This window comes from Ambystoma mexicanum, chromosome 6p (assembly GCF_040938575.1).
Source record: "Ambystoma mexicanum isolate Mex_15411 chromosome 6p, UKY_AmexF1_1, whole genome shotgun sequence".
Lineage (NCBI taxonomy): Eukaryota > Metazoa > Chordata > Amphibia > Caudata > Ambystomatidae > Ambystoma > Ambystoma mexicanum.
Window position 1 is genome coordinate 1438073225 of NC_090935.1, and position 16728 is coordinate 1438089952.

Consider the following 16728-nt stretch of genomic DNA (forward strand, 5'->3'; position numbering starts at 1 on the left):
TCTTTCACAATAGCACTATCTGCCCTGGTGGTAGGCAGGGGGCTGCTTTGTGGTGCGCATGCCCAGTGTTCTGGGGGGGGGGGGGTTCAGTCCAGCTGGAAGTCTGAGGGCCTAAGCAATCTTGCTTCCTAGCCCCTCTGGTCTCAATGGATAACCACAGGGGATGCCAATCGGATAGGTCTGGGTGGCACCATGCCAAGCTTGACAAGTTATTTCCCCAACACGTGAGCTGCAGGGATACCACCCATAGCTTCACTCTGCAATGCAGTTACCCATATGCAAGGTGTTGTCTGTCTTCCTCATGGGTCCACAGGCCAGCTTAGTGGGTACACGAAGGACTGTGCCATGTCAGATAGATGGAGCAGAGAGCTGTCTCCTACCATCTTGCTGGAAACTGTCTGGAAGGTATCAGCCTGAAATGTATCAAGAGAAACTATAGATTGGAGAACGTTCCAAGGTATCATGTTCCAGACCTGCCAGTGGCGTTGCCACTCTGAGGTACCATGGTAAACTCAGAGGAACACCTGTGGGCTCCTAATCCAAGAAAAGCTGGTACCCAAAAGCCTTCCCCTTGCACTGAAGCTTGTTCCTTTGAGAGGATCCCTGCAGTTCTAGCACTTGAGCTGTGGGTGGTCCTTTTTAGCCATCATACTACATGAACTTGCTCTGCTGTTGGGACACCCTTATTGGACTGTTTTACAGGGTCTGGTTTGACAGCCTCTGGGGCTTACCGCTTATTGTGGTCCCAGATCTTTTTTTTTGGGACACCTTTGTAGCATCTGGTTTACACTGAGCTTCCAACTGATATGCCCCAATAGCCAGATGTTCAGAGGATCAGTCACTCTAGTGTCAGCAGTATGCCAACGCAGATCTGTTGGGCAAACATTCAAGGTGGGCTCTAACATGATGAGAGTGCATCATCCTTCAAAAGTGTCCACTTTGTTCTGATGTATCCAACCATTTAAATTCCTCATCTTATAATTAACAGATTTCCCAGCCCACACTCCCTTTCCTCAGCATGCTGTGGAAACTGCTTGAAGGATGCTCTTGTGAGAATGTTTGTGAAAACTCCAACTATAGTGCCTTTGCTCCCTTTCACTCACCTCCAGAATAGCTAGAGGCCAGCAGGTGAAAAGCACATCCTTTTTCCTCACTCACTGGGTGTAGTAAAAACCAACTCAAACAAGACCTGTCAAGCTAAGATGCGCACCCCAACTATGTGCATTGACAATCTCTTCCCCCAAGATGGGAATGAGAGGGAGGGTCTGCGCAATAGCCTGTTCCCGTTACATGGGTCAGTTTGCTTGTCTTGGCTTTCCTGATCTTTATTTGCAGGGCTCTGCTTTTTTCGCTTTTTTTGTGTGCAAATCCTGGTTGAAGGCTTTTCTCCTTCTTTTGCATGCTGTACATTGACAGGTAGCAAAGTGCCTTTTGATCTGCCAGTATAAATTACCACCTCACCTTGCTTCAGGCATGGGTCTTCACTTTCAGGAGTGGGCATCTGGGTGTGAATCCTTAAAGATCAGTCGAGAATATCTTCTTTAATAAATTATTGCTCTTGTTTAAGAATACCCCAACCATGCTGATTCACCTACAATTAAGTACTCCCTGTGGCTGATTTGATTGCCCTTAGGCCATCCCTGTATTGGTTGCGGCTCTGGTCTTCCACAAGCCTGGCCGCCTACAAAGCTGCTCTGATGTACTTCCTGCAATTGGAAGGTGCGAACAACCAGGGTTGGGTTTTACATGTGAAAAAGATGTGTGGGCTAGGTGCCAGACACTTCTGGGAAAATCCCAGTGAGTGTTGCTCTTCACTCAAAGCCGCACTCAAGACAACTGCTAAATGCAATACATTCAGGAGTCTAGAGATCCAAAGGTATGCCCTAAAAAAGAATGGCACTGCATTTCTCTTACCCAATTCATTGGGGAATAGTAAACCTTTCTTGGATGTATACAACTCCCCCCCCCCCCCCCAACCCCCGAGCATTCTTTGTTGTTTCCGATTGGGCTTACTGTATACTGCCTGGTATAGATTGGTCCCCCCAAAACACAGGTGTATGCCCACTCTAAAAAGGCTGAATAAACCTAAACCCATTTTACATTGCGATGCTCACTCTTAATGGGTTTCAGACGTAGGTACTTATTACCACTTCTACTTGACATGGGACTAAGGAGTATGAAGGGAATCAATGCAACTTCCATCAATACACTGGAGTGGAAAGTGGTATTTGCTTCTGCGAGGTATGTCCATCGTGCCTGGCTTTTAAGAAGCAGGTTGACAGGTAATGAGCCATACCATTTGTAGACTACTTTCGCGGCTGCAATCTGCGCTCTCCTCTTGCAGTCTAACCAGATTTTGAAAATGCAGTTTCAAGGCTGTGAGCTTTGCTCTCTTCCCAACGTTGAAATGTAATTCTACAGATGTTTTTTTTAACTTGTTTTACTTTCCCCTGCCAAGTGCATGGTCTTACCCTTTGTGGAATTAGTTTGTGGTTTTATTGTATTTTATGCCAGTTGAAAGCGACTCTATTAACTGTGATTGTGGTGTTCTGTGCTAAAGGACTATCTGAAAAAAGCTTAAACATCAAAAAAGACCATGTCGATAACGGACTGAGAGCCAAGTGAGGTGTGGTTGGGAAAGTGTTCCCCTTGGCATCAAGAGTCTCTTGGGTGTTCTCTGAAGCTTGAGCATACCAACTTTTGGGGCCCTTCAAAAGCTTTACACAAGTTAACTTTTCGTCAAGTGTCTCGTTTTGAGTTTCCCCATCAGCATACATTTCATCTGATTTCATGCTGCTCTGCATGCATGGTTCAGTTACTGGCAAAGGCATAACATTTGTTTCTTGCTGTACCGTACTGCGACTTTGCATGCCTTATTTGCAGTGATACATGTGGTCTGCGGTCCATCACTGGATCGTTGCTGTCGCCAAATGTAAGGCTTTATCCCATAGACTGATCTTTAGAACTGGTATCCTCTTCTTCACTCCACGCAAACTCCCTCCGTTCCGCTCTGTGCTCTGTTCCTGGCGCTTCTACTGGCCATCTTTTAAAAAATGTTCCTCAGGAGTTCCCGAGGAATAATAATGAACGCCATTTGCACCCCGGATGAACCCATGGGTGCGACATTCATGCCTGCTCTGGAGGGCTGACATGGCCGGTAACGGCCCACAGTCTGAAATTAGGCTTCACCTGGGCATGTCTTTAGCTTGTGCTGGCTGGCTGCTTGGCCGTTGCCGGCCATGTCCACCCGCCTGAGCAGGCGTTCATTTATTTGAACATTGCACACAGCACCTTGAAGTGGGAATACTTTTGTATCTCCTTAACCTTTTACATTTGGGATTTCTGGTTACTTTTATATGTGCCTCAAAACAGGCTGGTGTCTGCAGTTTTTACTGTTTGTGCTTAATTTTTTATGTGCACATTCACATTTTCACATATGGCTACTAAAATAGGCTAGTTCCCTAAAATGGCCGTGCCGTGAGATTTTCGTTTGTTCATATTGTCATTTGGCCACCTTCCTGCCTTCTCAGGTCAAGAAATACCATATAAGGTTATGTACTTGCCCAGGAAAGCTGCTGCTTTCACGGGCTAGTGAGCATATGTGTGTGTGCCACAGGAAAGGGGCTGGGATTGTCTAGGCCTAAGCCACATCCTTGGTGCCAGAAAGGCTGCTGCTGGGCAGATGTGAAACAAGTAGTTCACTGTGATTAGACAACTACTGGCTGTTTGAATTGTGCATAGACTTTCCATTGGTGGGCTTGTACTTGCTTTCAGTTCTAATTTTGGATAAGACGGCTCCTGCAGCCCTTCTTCAGATATACATTGGAGGCAAGAATCTTTCAAAGAAGAGCAGCCCGTTAACCAACTAAGGGTGACTGTTGCAATGGGCCAGCATCTCCTCCAGTGATTTGCCCAGAGAAGCCCTGTCTGCCTGATCTTAGAAGACCCTCTTTGGTGCTCCAACCCTTGGCCTAGTGGAACCAACTAGTCTCAATGTCTTCAGGTTGCGTACCCCAGAGCCTTCGGAAATGTTCCAGGACTGCCCAGCTCCCTCGTGCGCTACCTTGCCAGAATTGTTGCCATACTGCGTTGAAGCCTGGCACTTTAGTGGTCGCCAGTTAGTGCAACGTCACCTTCTCCAGAAATGTCAGCTTCCCAGCATCAAGGTATTGGAGCAGCTGCTTTGTTTTTAATTTTTATAAAACCTTATTTTATTTTGAAATAAGAACATAACATAAAGAAACAAATACCCTTGCTTAGTTGGATATCACTATGCAACGGATACAAAATATGCCGTAGCTTCAAAAAAAGAAACACAATTGGACTAATGTAACACAATTAGTGAATGACAAAAAAAAGTCATTGATACATCTCATCCCTCCCTCTCCCACCTGCCCCATACCTTCTCAAATTCTGAGGGGGTAACCCTGAGCATTGTACACCCTCCTCGTCGGGGCCATACACCCGTCTGCTTCAGCCATCCAGCGATGAAGATGTGGACGATCCTCTGGGCCCCACAATGCAGCAACAATTCTTTTCATTAGCCCAATCGCTACAGACAAATATATTCTTTCATACTTGTTGAATCCGGCCTTCCCCAAATTCCAAGCAGCACCAGTTACCGATCTTTAGGCACCTCTGACCAATTACTGCAGTCAGCCTATTCCTACTTCTCCCCCACACAACTTGTATCTATTCACATTCCCATTGCTTTTAGAAGAAAGTACCCCCTACACCCCCCCCCCCCCAACACCCCCCCCGCTGCCGGTCTGCCACACTGTAAACCGTTCTCCTTATCGATTTTGTTCCACTTAACTAGTGCTGTTAGGGAATAATAAACATGGTGCAATATCTTATAGTGTATCAGCCGGAGCATGGCTGATGTCCCTATCACTTGCTGGAACATTTACGCTTCAACCCACTCCTCGAGCTCCAGTGAGCCAACATCATTTTCCCACTTTTCCTTTAGTGGAGTCAGTTCCTTAGTCCTGAACGCCATTAGTACTTGGTATAGAGTAGACATAACCTTGGTAACAATATGTTTGGGAAGGCTAGTGGCTTCAAGGGGCAAACTGTTTGGAAACTCCCCCAGGGCCAGGAACTGGGATCTCATGGCATGTATGAGTTGCAAATGCCTATATAATTGCCTGCCTGGCACGTCATGTGTGTCTTGCAGTTTCTCAGATTAATCCTCCTTCATTCACCTCATTCCCTAGGGTGATTTACCCCATAGTCCTCCCAGACCGTGATGTGTCCCATATCTTGGGTATGTGCATGTTAGTCTAGAGGGGTTGAGCCAGGGTCAGCCCACCCCCCCCCCAACCATCTGATATACTAAAGCACTTCACCCAAAACACCTATCAGGTGTGTTGTATCATTTGATGTAGGGCCGACTTCCCTTTCCTGCCGCCGTATAGCAATTCTTTCAGTGGTTCCACTCTCATCCATCCCTTCTCTGTTAATATGGGGTAGCCTAGAGCCTCCATGCAGTCAACCATTCACCACTCCCAACTGTGCAGCCCAGTAATACAGCTGGAGGTTGGGCAGACCTATCCTTAACACTCCCATACCGAGCGCTGCAGGTTTGTCAGGGTGATGCAGGGCTGTGCTCCCCCCCCCCCCCTGCAATTCCCAGAGGGCAGCATCCATCCTGGTGACAACTTTGGAAACCAAGAGTAGAGCATTTTGTAACACCGAGAAATTTGGAGAGCGTTAACATCTTGAACAAATGTATCAACGGGTAGAGATTTAACCAAAAGGTCTGAAGGACAGAGATCAACATGTATACCCTAGATGGGGACAGACCAAAGGAGTTGCCTCGTCTTCCCCCCCACCCACTGTATTGGGGAAAAGGACTGATGTCTGCACATTTATTTTGAGCCCACTGAACACTTGGTAATTATTCAATATACTCGTCACTATGTGACGCAATTCAGAGGGATTGCTCATATAAATCAAAAGGTCATCCACATACAGCAACACCCTATCCTCCCCATACCAAGGCCATTTGAATCCTAGCCAGCTTGGGTCCAGTCCGAGTTTGATTGCAAGTGATTCTATGGCCGCGTAAACAGGGGAGAAAGGAGGCAGCCCTGCCTTATCCTACACCCCAGAGGAAAGGTTCACAAGGCCGTCCAACTGACTGACTACTGCAACTGGGCAAACAGAGCAGGTGGATCCAGCTCAAGAAAGTCTCCAAACCCCATACATCCTGGAACCATCCACAGGGAATCCCACCAGACGGAATCAAAAGCCTTCTCAAGTCAGATATCACTGGCTTGACCTATGGTGAATTGTACCCTTCGGGGGCTCAAGCATGTGTATTTGGTGGGCATAAACCCACATTGGCCCGGATGAATTAAAGAGCTAATTGTTCTCAGTAAGTGATTAGACAGAACTCTCCCAGGATCTTGGCCTCCCCATTTATAAGTGAGATCAATCTGTAAGAGGCGCAATGTTCAGGTGGTTTCCCTGGCTTGGGGCGAACAACGATGCATGCCTTCCTAAGGTCCGGAGGGAGATGTCCATCCATCCTGCCTGCATTGTATAAATAGGCATTGCTGTTGCACGATAACCGGGTCCCCAAGCCTCTTCCATAACTCTATGGGGAAACTGTTTGGCCCCAGGGTCTTCCCGGACTGGAGCTGGGAGACGGCTGTAGCGATCTCCTCCTCAGTAATACCTGTTTCTAGACCAAGCCTCTGTTCTGTGAGACACAGGAGGGCCACTGAATCAATAACGCTCTGCCCCGCCATCTACAGCTAGTCCTTGTGGATTGCCATATAAGGTCTTAAAGTATGTGGTGAATGCTTCAGCTACATCTGCATTCTCTGCACAGGGTTAACAGCGAGGTCCTGACAGAGTTATGTGCCTCTGTCATGCCTGCGCCATGGGCGCATACATTGGCGATCATTATGGACCTTATTTCTCATATTTGAGACTTTGGTACTTTTCTATTTCTTCAATAAACTTCAATAACCACAATGCACTTGGCTATAACCATCTATTCCTGGCTATTCCTATTGGTCATCATCGAAACTACAATCCCCAGAAGCTCTAGGCATTTGCTCTGCTTCCACCAGCTCGGGAACAGAGAGGGAGGTGGCCGATTATCTGCAGGTGTGCTCAGCCAGGTGCGACCAATTAGCCTGCCTCTGTGCTGGGCTGGGCAGTATAAAAGCTGCTGCCTGCAGGGGCTCAGTCTCTTTCATTAAGAGTCCTTCCAGCTCCTTTTTTCTTCGAGCTTCGTATCTTTGTATGCGGTTCCTCTGCATAGCAGCCAATCACACTCCGCTGCTACCTTCCGTCCTTGCCTTCCAGGATCCAGCCTTGCAGCCGATCACGCTCCGCTGATACCTTTCCGTCCTTGCTTTCCAGGCTCCAGCCAAGCAGCCGATCACGCTCTGCTGCTACCTTCCGCCATTGCCTTCCAGGATCCAGCCTTGCAGCCGATCACGCTCCGCTGCTACCTTCGGTCCTTGCCTTCCAGGCTCCCTTCCGCCATTGCCTTCCAGGCTCCTGCCTTGCAGCTGATCACGCTCCGCTGCTACCTTCCTCCCTTGCCTTCCAGGCTCCTGCCTTGCAGCCGATCACGCTCCGCTGCTACCTTCCGCCATTGCCTCCCAGGCTCCTGCCTTACAGCAGATCACGCTCCACTGCCTTCAACCCACAGTCTTCGTCCGCTGGGCTTCCAGTCTAGTAGCATTCCACAGTCCTCCTGCAGCCTTCTACAGTCAGCGGCCCTACTCCTCTGGGCTCACTCCTTGCTGCCCGCCCCATTAAGGGCTCCTTGCTGTGCAGCTTGCTTCACTCCGCTGCCTTAAGCCCTTTCCCTCGGGGCTTCCTACCTTACAGCCCTGCTCCTTTTGGGCTTGCCCTTTGATTCCCTGCTTTTCTGAGCTTTCTACCTTGTACCCTACCGCCGTCTGCTATCCACATCAGTTTACCATCATTATTTACTTTCAGTTATTACAGATCCTGTTTCCTGACTGCTGCTCCCTTGCTTTCTTCCTTGTTTTCAACACTCAATTCTTTCTCTCTATCCAATCATGTTATACGGCTTTCCCTTCATTTCCTTCTGCTAGTTTGCTATTCGATTTCCTTTTCCCTGTACTTATCTATTAGTGTCTTCTCTTGTACTGTTTGTAATCCCTTTGTACAGAGCTTGTCTGTTGGTTTCCGTCAGGCAACCTCTGCCCCTTCCTTTTTCTAGTTTCTACGTTATAGACACCCATAGCTGCTGTTCCAAGCCATGAGCAAACAGCGTGGGCCTCTGTTATAGCAAACTGTGCAGAAGGTTAGAGTTTTCCTAAGGTTCGTGGAATACTCTTTTTCTATATCTGCATACACCCCAAGAGGGAATCCATTCTGTACCTTTTTCCTTACTACACTTGCCTGCTCTTCGTTCTCCTTTCAGCTGTGTGTGTGTACTTATCTGTCCACTTTACTTTGGCACAACCACCCAAACCCTTCCTGGGTGTCCTGTGCCACTCTTAATAGAGTGCCATCCTTAACAGCCTCATCCCTCCTTTCGAACCACGCTAAGATCTTGATGACGTGTCTAGAAGGCCCATCGCTACCGAGAAGTAATGTAACTAAGTAGGCAAAACTGGATTTCTACTGCCAATGTGAGTTTGGTCCCGACCCAGCTCCATAACATCATTGAAATCCCCCCAAAACACACACATCTGCTTGGCTGTGCACAATCGGCACCTGGAGATCATTCGATAGCTCAAGTGTAAGCGGGGGGTGCATAAACAGCTTCAATCCCCCATGTGGCCCCCCCACAACCCCCTCACATAAACAAATCACCCACGAGGATCAGGGCATACCTCTGTGACTTTAAAGGGAATCCTCTTGTGTTTAAGTATCAAAGTGCACCTTGCTCCTCTGGAGAATCCAACGTGAAAGGCTGTTTTGTGATTAGTTCTGCTAAAGAATTTACATTCTGTCCCTGCTAGGTGAGATTCTGTAAGAAGGGTGAAGACTAGTGCATACCGGTTAGGAAACTGCAACACCAGCCTGTGTTTTATACTGGATCACAGCCCATTCACATTCCAGGTTAATAGAGAGATCACCACTTCACTCGCCATCATCCCCGAGAACTAGTATCAGACGTCTTGTATTAAGTAAGCATAATAACACCCCCCCCCCCCTTCCAAGCATCTGGGGAGAAGCAAGACTTTAGTCCTGCACATCTTTCAAATGGATATCCAAAGCAATATAGGTAATTCCAGTCCCATTCATCTTTAGGAGTATGGAATAGATGGGCTGTGTACCCCCCCCCCCTGCGATACACATTGATCAGCGTGTGGAATAAAATGGCATACTTAATGCACTGAGCTATCAATTTCTTCTTTACTGAGAAGATTGGCGGGCTCTCTTCACATCCCTAGTGTGATCCGGGAAAAATCCAATCCAGCACACACAAGTAATGTGGCCCGTGGCCCTTGCCATTTGCAGCAGATGGCCCTGTATCTGTTTAAAAGTCTCGCAATTATTGTACATGCGGGCGCTCCGGGAACAGGTCAGCCTGCCGGAATTCAATGGGCCCTTTCAATGGAAAAGACATTTGGCAGTTTCTTTGGTGCCAACAGGTCTGCCAGCCATTGTTCCAAGAAAAGCTCTGTGGAGGGCCCTTCCTCCTTCTCTGGGAGCCCAGGAATCCAGAGGTTATTTCGTTGCGACCTTCCTTCGCTGTCTTCTGCTCTGCAAGACATTAAGTTTGAGACACTTGATGCTAGCTGCTTCTCCATTTGTTTGAGAAAGTCCTCTGAGTTTGAAATGCTCTGTTCTGCTTCTCCCAATCTTGTAGTCAGTTTGTGGAAATCCTGATGCAAAAAGGACACTTCAGATGTAAAGCCTGCCGATTTTCTCCACATAGGCTCCGGATTCCCCAATGGTGTTCATATCTGTGAGTGAGATTTGAGGATCTCCCCCTTCTGCATCCCCCACCCCCAAATCCTCATTGCAGGATTGTGTTTTAGCGGGTGGGAGAACATTCACTGTATATTGGTCTATCTTATCCTGGCGGTCCGCCCTATCGCAGTTTTCTTTTGCCATGGCGCAAAATGTACTGATCACCGGATAGTGGCCACTATTTGCATCAGCCTCTTTTGCAGGTTAGTCCCTGATACAGTGTAATTGGTTATACCTGCAGGGAAAGCTCCAGTACGGTCTTTCCTGCACCTTCTAACTGGGGCTCTAAGGTAACACCATGGAGGCTCCCCCAAACAGTGAATCGCACCTCTTGACCTTGTTGCTCTCCTCCCACCAAGAGGTCTATGCTGATTGCTGGCAAAAGGTGCAGAAAAATCCCCCTTCAGATCAATGGGAAGCTATGAGAGGGGTAAACCGGTGAGTGGGGGCACATTGGGCTCCTTCCACCACAGGGCAAGGATGAACACTTTAAAGGCAGTTGCCACCATCCCCCAAGGCCCCAGGCGTCTGAGAGCCCCCTTTCAGGCTGGCCTGCAACATTTGTCTTCTGGTCCACGTCTTGGGTGCTGTACCTTTTCTAACCACTCCTGGCAGGTGAATTACAGCGACGGTGGGGCACGTTAGTGTATCTGCTGACTTCAAGTATTAGGAGCTTGGGCCAGCCACTACCTCCAGCGTTTTGCTCCCGATCTGGCCAACGAGTGCGACCGTGCACAGCGGGTGAGCTGCTCCTCCGTTCACTGCCTTAGTCTTCCACAGACTAGGCTCCTGCGTTCTCTCCCCCTTCACCCTGTTCGCAGCCAGCCCTCTTTGTCCTGGTTAGGACATCGCCAGCTTGGCAGTTTCTCCTCCGGTTCACCCTCTCAGTGAATGGTTCACCTTGCCTCTGCACAACCCCCTGGCAAGTTAGTCGATGCAGGTACCAGCGCCGGCGGTCTCAGCAAGATGGCGCCTGCCACCCTGGGCTATCATGAAATTGAGTTGGTGCAGGGCTTCCTGGCACCGACTTCATTTACAAGAAGAGCAGGGAGTAGCGAATAGATTCTGCCACCAATTCTTGCCCAGATAGTTTCAGGATTCCTGGTTATGTCAGGATTTCAGCTGCAGGATGCCGGCAGCCCCAACAGAGCATGAGGCTCGCATCTCAATTCACTGACTGCTTAACAGCACCCCGCTGGAGCTGCTTCTTTGACATGATTAAAAGGACACCTATCATCAACTGCAAACGGTCATGGTGGCTGGAACACACCTTCCTCCATCCTGTGAAGTGCCCTGACGCTGTGTGCATGTCTTCGAATGGGCTTGCATCTTGCACCAGGCAGGAAGAGCACTTGAACCTGCAACCCCTGGGCACCTCTCACCCGAACAAAGGACGGAAGACTCCTCTCCCAGCGACCCCCCCCCCCCCTTTCCACCCAGACAATCCATCATGACCCCTAGGAAAATGAGAATCTGGGTAAGCATAGCTGTGCCTATTCCCCCGCTCCCCCACTCCCTTTTTCCATAGGATAACATTGGGTGCAAAGCCCTTTGTTTCATATAATCCCTCTTACTTACCTTTGGTCCTCAAACCTGGGTCAAGTACCCTGCTCCTGGGTAAGCATTTGGTCCTGTATTGGAACCTGTGACTTTTGGGCAATGGGCCCCATACATTGTAGTGCTAGACTTCTTAAGACAAAGGAATTGTACTTGTGACTGGTTCTATTAATTTTACCTACATCAGAGTACTGTTTCACTCAGTAGTTTTTCTTAAGTGAACCTACCAGTGAATGTATATATTTCTGTTTATATGGTTTTCTGTGATATTACTATCTGCTAGTTTTTTTAAATTTTATTTAGGCCTTAATGAACGCACAAATAAAAAAAAGAAACTATTTTTATAACTGACTGCCTAAGTTGAATTATTGTGTGTTACTCTGTGCAGACTCATTGGGGCCCTAAATGACCCGCCCTCTCCTGAGACTAAGACTGGACTGCTCTCCAAACTACTTTGATTGGGGTTTGGCTAAACTCTGTCTCCCTGTTGACCAGAGGGTGGTCTCCTAAAACCTGCTCACCAGGGTTGACTTTTGAATTTCATCTGATCAGCAGCATCCTGGCTGTTGTCCCACAAGGCAGTTTGGAGACATTCAGCCTAGTCACCAATACACATCAGATCAAGCCATGGCTCACACAGTTGACACTGGTGTTAGATTGAATGGATGAGTCTTGATAATTGTATGCTCTTATGAGCCATGCATGGTGGCTAATATTTAAATATTAACCTTCCACCAGACCGTTTAAGGCAGACAATATATTTCAAATGAGAGGTATAGATACTTAAAATGCTGCCTCTGGTTGTCTGGACTTTGCTCATTCCCTACAGATGCTGGGACATGGAGACCTTTGCGGGTGGGAAAAAAGGTGGGCAAAATGGTATGCCCGGTACGGGGTGAGGCCAGGCTGACTATCCTGAACTTGTGCGTTAGTGGGATCTCGTCCTCCCAGGAAACTGAGGTCTGCCGCCAGCACACATCGAGGAACTCCTGGAGAATCTGCATGCAGAGCCTGCAGTGCTGGAGAAGTGGAATGCATGAGGACATCATTGCAACAAGGAATTTAGGAGACAGAGGCCATTGGCACCTTGTAGAGCAGCTGGACCTTAGTCAGAAAGGTTTAGGCCCTTTATTCGAGGCAGTTGCCATACAAGAATGAGTGTCCAGTTGAGTGTCCACATAGAGAGCCGTCAGGATTTTGGAAAGTTCAGAGAATCCCAGTGATTGTAGGCATTGGATAGTCTGTGCAGCATGCTGGGCTGCCAAGGAAAATAATTTTCCTGGACTAGTCAGCTGCCTAGGTATGGATAGACGTGAGCACCTGAGCCAAGGTGTGCCACAACTGGGGCCAGGCATTTGGTGAATATCTTCAGCAGGCCAAATGGTACCGCCTTGAACTGGTAATGGCAGCCTACCACTGACGCGCAGATAGTGGCAGTGTTTTTGGTGAATGGGGATATGGAAATATGCATCTCCTTGGCCCAGGGATACCAGAAAATCCCCTTCTTTCAGAATTGTTACTCTGCAACATGTTTTGTCCCTTCTGAAAGTTTGAGCCTTGAGGAATTTGTTGAGGACCCGAAGGTCTAGGATGGGCCTCCAACCTCCTATGTTTTTTTTTTATTTTTTTATCTTTTACTACAAAATACCTGGAGTGTACGCCTTGACCCCACTGATTGGACAGGCAATGGGCAATGGCTCCTTTTGACAGAACTTTTTTTTGCCTGGAACAGGAAGGGGAGACAGAAGAGGGCCTAAAAACACTTAATGATATCAAGATCCTGGCAGCGGATGAGATTGACGAACCATGAACTGAGCGGATCCACAGGGCGGGAGGCTCGCCAGCAGGCCTGAGATCGGTCCTTGCCCACTTCCACAGATATCAAGACAAGGCCAAGATCCTTGAGATGGCAAGACGCGGGGGTGAGATCACCCTTAATGGTGCCCAAATAACCATATATCAAGACTTATCTGCTATGACATTAGCTCTAAGAAGGATGTGTGGCCCCCTGACTAAATAATTGAAGGAACGAGACACCTGATACAGATGGGGATTCATTCTCTCTCTCTCTCTCCCTCTCTCCTTTATCTCTGCTTCCTAAAGTTATCTTGCCTAATCCGTATGGCGAGCACCCGGTCATCATCTGCATTATTCCCTACTCCTGAGCGCTACATGGACTGCTGTCAATGCCTTCTACCCCACTAGCCTATGCCCGCCCAATGCTATGCACTTTCTCTGGCTGTATTGTCTTCTTACCAGCAACCGCCAGCCCATGCCTAGGCCTACCCTATCAGTCCACTCTACACTGCTCTACTTATAGCACATATCGCTTATACATCTCAGCCATCTTACCATAGCCCATACATAGATGGTGCTCCATGCATTTTTGCCTCATGTTATATTTGAAATTTAGTTGGTGTTCCATGCATTTCTAATATCTTGCATTTAGAAGGTGCTCCATGCTTTTTAGCCCTCTTGCCTCATTTGAACTTAGATGGTCTTAGTCACTGTGCAGACTCTTGATTCTAGCCACTCTGCCACCAAGATAGATCCAGACCTAATCCATGGCCACACAACCATGCTGGAAACTATGACCACTCAACCCTCACACCTTGTAACAAGCCTCATCCTCACCATGGCTCTCGCCTCCATTGCCTTATGCACCCCAGAGGATAGAAATATGAGACTGAGGGCAAGACTATCCCACCTCCACGAACCCTCATCCCATAGAACCTTCAGAGGCTACATCGACTCATCCAATAAACGCACACAATACCCCAACACCACCCACCACCTACCTCCCACCATCCGAACAACCAACCAGACAACCCTACAAAGAAGAACCCCAACTAAAAATGTCAAACTCAATACTACCTCACCTACCAGCACTTTATCTCTAATGGGGTCCCTCATTAATGCTAGGTCTATGGTAGCTCATGCCACAGAGATCTCAGACACCTTAATTAACGAGAACCTGGACATTCTGGTTATGACAGAAACCTGGCTCCACGAGGCTGCAGGCCCTGCGATCATGCTAGCAGTACCAGAGAACTACCAAATACTAGGAGCTGACAGACCCACCTCAAGAGGAGATGGCCTTGCCATTATCCGCAAATCCAATTTACCAATTAGGCTAACTACCTCCTTGCCATATCAGTCCTGTGAACTCCTGACGGCCAAACTCCAACTATCATGCAACTGAACCCTTACCATCCACGCAATCTACAGACCACCTGGACCACTAGGATCCTTCGAGGATGACCTAACCGGCATCCTGTCCAACAACACTAAAGACCACGCACAAACCCTCCTATTGGGAGACTTTAACCTCAGCTTCAATGACTGCATCGATAAACACGCCATTGCCATAACCTCTCTATTAAAAGACCTTGGCCTGACACAAAAAGTCGATGCCCCCACACACTCCAAAGGAAGGACTTTGGATTGCTGATCTGAATTGCAACATCAGCATCACCACCATAACACCGCAATCTTGGACAGATCACCACCTAATCACATTCTCTACCACACTTGACCTTACCCATCCCAAACCTATACTCATGGCCCGCCACTCCCCACTAGGTGCAAAAAAGATATCACAGCAGAACTTCTGATACCTCACCTTCTCCCCACCCTTAACAACCTAGACAACAACTCTGACCCCACCTTACTCGTGGAAGTCTACACTAGTACGGTATCCAAAGCACTGGATACCACTGCCCCGCTCAAAACCCGAAAAAGCAGACAACTCTCATCTGAACAACTGGTTCACACCTCAACTGAAAGAATTGCGAACTCAAAAAGAAAGTTGCAATCAATCTGGCGCCACTCACCCACCGAGGCGGACAAAACTAAGCTTACCAATCACTCCAAACTGTATTAAAAGGAAATCATTAGCACCAAAAAGAACACCTATAATGACAAAATAGCTAAAGCCACATCCGACACCAAGGAACTATTCTCTATCCTCTCTGAAATGGAATCACCCATACCTCAGACCGACAATACTCCCAAAGACAAATAATGGTGTACCAATATACAAAACGCCCTCGCAGGTAAAATCAGCTCCCTCCAAAATAAAATTGCCAATAAAAAAGCCTCTCTACCCTCACCACCCGACCCACCCCTGGTGACCGGGGCTTAACAGTTGCCTCTCAACCCATCTAAAAGTACCCCCAAGCCTTTCACCTTCACACAAATAACTATACCAGAGATTGAAAAATATCATACTCTCGCTAAAACCCTCCAACTGTAAAGGAGACAACGGTCCACCCCAAATTATCAAGGATGCAGCCAGAGATCTTGCACCCTTTATCGCCAAACTCATCAATGCCTCCTTCAGGTCAAACCTAGTACCCAACAACCTCAAACAATCCTGGGTACTCCCCATGCTAAAAAAACAAACACTTGACCCTGCCATACCGACCAACTACAGACCTATCACCACCGTCCCCTTCCTATTAAAAATCATAGACAGAGTAGCCTACTTGCAAATACAGGACTACCTGGAAACCAACCATCTATTAGGCTCACGCCAATCGGGCTTTCCCCCCCTTCATGGCACGAAACCGCCCTGATGGACCTCGAGACCAAAATTGATGGGCCGAAGGACAATGGAAAATCAGCTATGCTACTCCTTCTTGACCTATCGGCGGCCTTTGACTTGGTAGATCATGCTGTCTTATGCAATCACCTCAGCTCAGCCGCCCATTTTTCAAGTGACGCCATAGCCTGGGTGCAATCCTTCCTTGCCAACCGTACAATGAGTCTTCTCCTCCCTAGCAGTCGCCGACCCCACACAAGTCTCCTGTGGCGTCCCCCAAGGATCCTGTGCATCTCCCACGATGTACAACATCTTTACCAAGCCCTTATTCGACAAGTTGGACAGACTGGGTGTCATCTACACAAATTATGCTGATGACACTCAGATCCTCATCCCCCTTTCGGGCAACTATGCCGAAGATTCGGCCTTGGTAAACAAGATATATCTCCTCATTCAGGCATGGATGGCATCCCATGGCCTCTGCCTGAATGACGACAAAAGGGAGCTGCTAATCCTTGGCACAGAGACAGCAATTAAAAAACTTGACCCCAACTATACCTCATTTAACATCGACAACAATGTCATTAAAGTGATGCCTGCAGTCAAAACCCTAGGGGTGTATCTTGACTCAGCACTCACTTTCAAGAAGCAAATCAATACCCTAGCATCCTCCACAGCGTATACTTGTAAATTAATCCGAGTGTGCAGAC